Below are 8,102 nucleotides of genomic sequence, written 5' to 3' on the forward strand. Positions count from 1 at the left end.
ATGGATTTTAGATATGGATCAGGGGAGTGTCAACCTACAATCCCAGTGCCAGTAAGTCTGGGAAACAGGGAGGTTCCCAAGAGAGATGCATGATACCCTGTGTTTGTATTTTTGTGACTGGATTACCTCACTCAGGATGATTTCTTCTAGTTCCATCCATTTGCCTGCAAATTTCAAGATTCCATTGATTTTTTTTCACTGAGTAGTACTCCATTGTGTAAATGTATCACATATCTCTCATCCATTCTTCGGTTGAGGGGCATCTAGGTTGCTTCCAGGTTCTGGCTATTACGAGTAATGCTGCTATGATCATAGTTGAACAGATGTCTTTGTTGTTTGAACGTGCAACTTTTCGGTATATGCCTAAGGGTGGAATTGCTGCATCTTGTGGTAGATTGATTCCCATTTTCCTGAGGAACCACCACGCTGGTTTTCAAAGTAGCCGCTGTATGAGTTTGCACTCCCAACAGCAGTGGAGGAGTGTTCATCTTTCTCTACATCCTCTCCAGCATAAACTGTCATTGGTGTTTTTGATTTTAGCCATTCTGACAGGAGTAAGATGGTATTTCATAGTTGTTTTGAGTTGTATTTCCTTGAGGTTCAGTGTGGCTGGATTTATGTTGAGGTCTTTGCTCCATTTGTGTATGGCAATAGATATGGATCCATCTGCAATCTTCTATATGTCAGCATCCAGGTATGCCTGCACCATTTGTTGAAAATGCATTCTTTTTTCCATTGTATAATTTTAGTTTCTTTGTCAAAAATCAGGTGTTGGTAATTGTGTGGCTCCATATCAGGATTATCAATTTGATCCTATTGGTCCACCTGTCTATTTTGTGCCAATACCAAGGTGCTTTCAGGACTATAGCTCTATAATAGAATTTGAAGTGAGGGACGGTGATACCTCCAGAAGTTCCTTTATTGTACAGGGTTGTTTTGGATATCCTGGGTCTTTTGTTTTTCCATATAAAGTTGAGAATTTTTCTTTTAAGTTTTGTTAAAAATTGTGTTGGGATTTTAATGGGGATTGCATTGAATCTATAGATTGCTTTTTGCAAGATTCTTATTTTTACTACGGTGATCCTACCTATCCAAGAACATGAGAGTTCTTTCCATTTTCTGGTGTCTTCTTAAATTTCTTTCTTTGACTCAAAGCTTTTGCTGTACAGGTCTTTCACTTGTTTGGTTTGCATTACGCCAAGATATTTTATGTTGTTTGTGGCAATTGTGAAGAGTAATGTTTCTCTGATTTCTTTCTCAACCATTTTATTGTCTGTATATAGTAGGGCTACTGATTTTTTAATTAATCTTGTATCCTGCCGCTTTGCTAAAGGTGTTTATCATCTGTAGGAATTCCCTAGTAGAGTTTTTCTGGTCACTTATGATTTCTCTAGCTAGAACCGCAAAATACAATATTGAAGAGATACGGAAAGAGTGGACAGCCTTGTCTTGTTCCTGATTTTAGAGGAATCATGTTGAGTTTCTCTCCTTTTAGTTTGATGTTGGCTGTTGGTTTACTGTATATTGCTTTTATTATGTTCGTATGTTCCTATTATTCCTGATGTCTCCAAGACCTTTATCACTATGTGGTGTTGAATTTTGTCAAAGACTTTCAGCATTTAGTGAGATGATCATGTGATTTTTTCTTTTTCAGTTTTTTTTTATGCGGTGGATTATATTGATGGATTTTTTATGTTGAACCATCCCCTCATCCCTGGGATGAAACCTACTTGATCATGGTGGATGATTTTTCTGATGTGTTCTTGGATTCTTTTTGCTAGTATTTTATTGTGCATTTTTGCATCAATGTTCATGAGGGGATTGGTCTGTAGTTATCCTTCCCCTAGATTACACATTAATATTAACATTATAATACAAACATTCAAAAAATTTAAAAATCTGCAAGTCTTTAAAACTTCAAATCTGAACAACAACAACAAAAAAGAAACTCCAAAAATGTAAATAACTAAACATCCAATGTCTAGTATTGCTAACAGTCTTCTGCACTCCCAAGGATCACTTTTCTAGTTCTACCCTCTACAGCACATACAGTTTATCTTCTCTGCTGCCTCCACTTAATAGCTTTTGTTATTGTTGGTGGTCATCCCATTGTACTGGCATCTCTAAAATGCTGGGGTCTTCTACTGTAGCTGGCCTTCACTTTTACTGAGAGCCTCTCCTGGGCTCCTTTCATGATGCAAAGCCTCAACTTCTCTGCATGAACACTTCAGTTCTGGGCCTTCAGCTGCCACTGAGGCTGCACCTTTACCAATGAACTTGCCTGGCCTCTCACAGTGCTAAGCCCCTTATATACTCTCCATGACCTCCTCATACCTTCAAAACCAGTACTACTTGGGTGACTCTTATACTACCAAGCTTGGCTGGCAGTGTGATGTACAAGTTTGATAAACCCTGGAACACATCTTTTCTATGCTGTTTCTCAGCAAACATTTCTCAGGGTTGTACAGGGTTGTTTTGGATATCCTGGGTCTTTTGTTTTTCCATATAAAGTTGAGAATTGTTCTTTTAAGTTTTGTTAAAAATTGTGTTGGGATTTTGATGTTTTTTTCTTGAACAAAGTTCCAAAGTCCTTTCACAATCCTCCCCCAAACAACATCCCACAATACTGGTAATAACTTGAGGGTTTCTATTGCTATGATAAAATACCATGCCCAAAAGTAAGTTGGGAGGAAAGGGTTTGTTTGACTTACTTTTCCTTACCACTCTTCATTATCGAAGGAAGTCAGGACAGGAACTCAAACAGAGCAGGAACCTGGAGGCACAAGGCAATGTCGGGGCCATGGAGGTATGCTGCTTACTGGCTTGCTTCTCATAGCGTATTCAGTCTGCTTTCTTATAGAATCCAAGACCATCAGTCCTGGCATGGCACCACTCACAATGGGATGGGCCTTCCCCCATCAATAACTATTTAAGAATATGCCCTACAGATAATTCTAGTGTATGTCAAATTGACCTAAAACTAGCCAGCACAATGCCTGTGTTATTGGTGTTCTTTTCAGGAAGTCTTTTCCTATGCCAATGAATTCAAGACTATTTCACACTTCTTCTAGCATGTTCAGTGTATCCAGTTTATGTTGAGGTCCTTGATCTGTTTGTAGTTGAGTTTTGTGCAAGCTAATAAGTATGGATCTGTTTGGATTATTCTACATGCAGTCATCCAGTTAGACCATCATCATTTGTTGAAGATGCTGTCTTTTATTTCAGTGTGTATTTCTGAATTCTTTATTAGAAATGAGGCATTCATAGGTATATGGAGTAATTTATGAGTCTTTAATTCAGTTCAATTGATAAATGTGTCTGTTTTTATGCTGATACCATGCTGGTTTTTTAATTACTATAGTTTTGTAGCACAATTTGAGATCTTCTGTGATATGTTCAACAGTTCTTTCATTTCTCAGGATTGTTTTGACAATTTTGATTTCTTTGTGTTCTTTAAAGATATGTGAAAGATTTTGGGTCAGGCAGTGGTGGCATATGCTTTTAATCCCAGCACTGGGGAAGCAGAGGTAGGCAGATCTCTGTGAGTTAGAGGCCAGCCTGGTCTAGAGAATGAGTTACAGATCAGACCCCAATTTTACACAGAGAAACCCCGTCTCAAAAAACAAACAAACAAAAATTGTTTTGAAATTTTGGTGGGGATTGCATTGACTCTGATTTTGGTAGTATGGCCATTTTTACTATATTAATTCTTCTCATCCATGAGCATGGGTATTCTTTCCATTTTTAATGTCTTCTTTAGTTTCTTTTTAAAATCGTTTTGAAACTTCAAAGTTTTTGTGACTAGGATACATTGCCTGAAAAAATGTTTTCAATTAAAAAATCCTAAACAAACTAACAAACCAAACTTCTAATTTTTATTATACAAATCATTTACATGCTCGGTTAGAATTGCTCCAAGTTATTTAATTAGTTTTTGAGGCAATTATGAAAGGTGTTATTTCCATGATTTCTTACTCAATATGCTTGTCATTTGTGTCTGGAAATGCTAATTTTTCATGTCAATTTTGTATCCTGTTTTACAGAAAGTGTTTATTAGCTGTTGTTTCCTGGTGGAATTTTTAGGGTCACTATGGATATGATCATAATGTCTCCAAATAAATACACTTTGATGTCTTCAATTCTTATTTGTATTTTCTTGATCTCCTTTAGTTTTCTTAAGACTTTGAGTACTAAATTTAATAGGTATGGAGAAAGTGGACATCCTTGCTTTGTTCCTGACTTTAGCAGGAATGCTTTTGTTTTTCTCTTTGTTGAGGTTAATGTTGCCTGTAGGCTCGCTGTATGTCTCAGTCAGAGTTCTATTTCTGTAAAAAGAGACACCATGGCCTCTTATAAAATAAAGTATATAATTGGGGCTTGCTTATAGTTTCAGAGGTTTAGTCTATTATCTCCATGGTGAGAAGCATAGTGGCATGCAGACAGATATTGTGCTGAGAAATATCTCAGAGTTCTATATCTGGATCTGCAGGTAGCAGGAAGAGAGAGACTCTGGGCATGGAATGGGCTTTCTGAAACTTCAAAGCCCACCCGCAGTGACATACTTCCTCCAACAATGCCACACTCCCAATCAGTTTTCATACTAATACTCCCTGATGACTAAATGTTCAGTCTAAGAACCTATGAAGGCCACTCTCATTCAAGCGACCACACTGTAAATCACCTTTATTGTCTTGAGGTATGTCCCTTGGATCCTTATTCTCTCCAGCACTTTTATTACGAAGGGATACCACATTTTTATCAAAGGCTTTTTCTCATTTTCATTGATGATTGTGTGGTTGATTAGTTTATTGTGTCATATATGTTGAACCATCTCTGCTTTGGGATGAAGCATACTAAATCGCGGTGGTTTATCTTTTTGATGTGTTCTTGAATCTTGTTTGCAAATAATTTATTGAGAATGTTTGCATTTGCTTCTAAGGAATATTGGTCTATAATTTTCTTTCTTTTTTTGGTCTTTGTGTGCTTTAGGTATCAGGATAATTGTGGCCTTATAAAAAGAATTAGGAACTTTTATTCAGTTTCCATTTTGTGGAATAATCTGAGGAGTGTTGGAATTAATTCTTGTTTGAAGGTCTTGTAGAATATTGTTTTGAATTCATCTGGCCCTGGATTTTTATTTTGATAGTGAGATTTAATTGCTGCTTCTATTTCACTAGAGGTTATGGGTTTGTTTAAATTGCTTATCTGATCTAGATTTAACTTTGGTAGGTCATACATGTTAAGAAACTCGCCCATTTTTTTTAGGTTTTCTATTTTGTTAAAGTACAAATTTTAAAAATATGTGTCCCCTTTCATCTCTAATTTTACTAATTTGGGCCTTATCTGTCTTCTAGTTAATTTGTCTAAGGTATTTTCAATCTTATTGATTTTGTCAAAGAAACATCTCTTTTTCATTGACTCTTTGTATTTCTTATTTCCTATCTTACTGATTACAGCCCTGATTTTGATTATTTCTTGCTGTCTACTCCTTCTGGGTGTTATAATTTCTTTTTGTTCTAGAGCTTTCAGGTGTGCCATTAAGTTGCGAAAATGAAATCTCTGCATTTTTTTAAAGCATGTGTTTAGTGCTATGAACTTGCCTCTTGGATCTGCCTTTGTTCAATAGTGTAATAATTATCTAAATTATTCTATTATTAATAAAATCTCAGGAGTCAGATATATGTTTGCTATTCATGCAACAAGGACGTCTGTTCCACTATATTCACAGCAGCATTATTTGTAATAGCCAGAACCTGGAAGCAACCTAGTTGCCCCTCAACTAAAGAGTGGATAGAGAAAATGTGGTATATATACACAATGGAGTAATATTCAGCAGGAAAAAAACAATGAAATCTTGAAATTTGCAGGCAAATGAATGGCAGTAGAAGAAACCATCCTGAGTGAGGTAACTCAGTCACAAAAGGACAAACATAGTATGTACTCACTCATATATGGATTTTAGACATAAATCAGGGGAGTGCCAGTCTGCAATTCCACTGACAGAGAGTCTAGGAAACAGGAAAGAAACTAAGCGAGATATGCATGGTAACCCAGAGACGATGAATGAGGCAAGATCTCCTGAACAGATTGGGAACAAGGCGGGAGGTGGGGGGAGTGGGAGCTGGGAAGAAGAGAGGGGCAGAAGAGAAGGAGAGAGTAGGTCATGGGGGAACAGGAAGGTTGAGTGGAGGTAGGATAGTGGAAGAACAGGATGAGAAATACCATAATAAAGGGAGTCATAGGTTTGAAGAGAGATCTGGCACCACTGAGACCTCTAGCGATTTAAAAGGATGACACCACCTGGCAAGCTAAGCAGTAATGGAGAGACTATCTTAAATGCCCATTCCTGATGATGAACCTTATATGCCATCCTAGAACCTTCATCCAGTGACTGATGGAAGTAGAGGCAAACACCCACAGCTAAACACTGAACTGAACCCATGGAACCCAGTGACAGAGAGAAAGGAGTGATGAGCAAATGGGCAAAGAATGGGCTGGCGAAACCAGCAGAGACAGCTGATCTGAACAAGGGGAGCTCTTGGACCCCAGACCCACAGTTGGGAGGCCAGCATGGGACTGATCCAGACCCCCTGAGTGTGAGAGTCAGTTAGGAGGAGGCCTGTGCAACCTATGGGGCTCTGTGCAGTAGATCAGTATTTATCCCTGGCATACAAATGGACTTTGTGTGTTCATAACACAAACAGGGATGATCTCTCAGCCTGGACTCTTGGGGGAGGGCCTGGACCCTGCCCTGAGCCAAATGACAGACTCTGGATATCCCCTATGTGGAAGGAAGTGGGGATAGGGTGGGAGGCTGGGGGGGGTGGCAGGGCATGGTTGTGGGAGGAGGGGAGGGGGAGGGAACTAGGATTGACATGTGAAGTAAGCTATTTAAAATTAAAGTAATAATATATATAAATATATATGAGAAAGGCAAAGTGGGGCTATTTGGTAATAGAAAGTGTATCAATGGAAATAAGGGGAAACAAAAGGGAATGATGGGTTCAATATGATCAAAATACTTTCTATACATGTATGAAAATGTGATAAAACAGTTATATATTAATATATTCTAACCTAATAACAAGCTGTATAATTATTTTGCTGAACTTTGATAAAAATTATCACAGTATTTGGTGTAAGTAAAAGTTCAATGAAGACTATAAAATATTTTTATTATTATTATTTGAGATTCACATTTCTCCCTATTTCATCCTTTTCAGATCATCCTACTTTACAAAAAACTGAAGCGTGTGTGAATCTGGCCCTATGCTCTATACCAGACTACACTGCTATGAAGCAAGCTTCAGTGTATTCTTCCTTCTCTACAAGTACCCAAACCAGTGTCAAAATATGATAGGAAAGGGAACCAGATAGTTATTTTTGAGAGGTATAATAAATGGAATTGGACAGCTAATGAATTAAATACAAACTAAAAAATACAGACTCTGTAAAGAGAAAGACATGACAATTCTCTAATAGTCAGGGATATCTAATTTCTGTAACTGGTCTCAAAGGAAAAAAACATAATAAAAGAAGTTGACTAAAAAATAAAACTTTTATTTAAAGGCCACAAGTAAGAACTTGATAACTTTTAGCAGACACAACAGACTATACTTCTCCATGAAATTGTCAATTTCTTTTTTTAGAGGAAGAAAGAATGTTTTTATTTAAATTACAAACAAGCTTGCTTCACATGTCAATCCCAGGGCCCTCACCCTTCACTCCTCCCCCGACCCCCCAAACCCATACCCTTTCCCCCTTCCACTACCCAGGGAGAGTGAGGCCCTTCATGGGGAATCTCCAAAGTCTGTCATATCCAGGGCAAGGCCTAGGCCCTCCCCCATGTGTCCAGGCTGAGAGAGCATCCCTCCATATGGAATGGGCTCCCAAAGTCCATTTGTACGGCAGGGTTAAATACTTATCTACCATCCAAGGCCCCATAGATTGCCAAGGCCTCCTCACTGACACCCACGTTCAGGGGCTATGAATCATTCCAGTGCTGGCCTCTCAGTCATCAGTCTGGGGTCCTTGAGCTCCCCCTTGTTCAGGTCAGCAGCCATTGTAGGTTTCACCAGCCAAGCCTTGACTCCTTTGCTCAT

At 38.3% G+C, this 8,102-nt stretch overlaps 1 non-coding gene across 1 annotated transcript; it reads right to left on the minus strand.

The window, feature by feature from the left end:
• Positions 1–7,249: 7,249 nt before the first annotated feature.
• On the minus strand, positions 7,250–7,378 carry LOC121140101. The gene has a single exon (XR_005876933.1). It is a non-coding gene; the product is annotated as a small nucleolar RNA SNORA61 (small nucleolar RNA).
• Between the last annotated feature and the right edge of the window lie 724 nt (positions 7,379–8,102).

This window comes from Mesocricetus auratus, unplaced genomic scaffold (genome assembly GCF_017639785.1).
Source record: "Mesocricetus auratus isolate SY011 unplaced genomic scaffold, BCM_Maur_2.0 Super-Scaffold_100003, whole genome shotgun sequence".
NCBI lineage: Eukaryota > Metazoa > Chordata > Mammalia > Rodentia > Cricetidae > Mesocricetus > Mesocricetus auratus.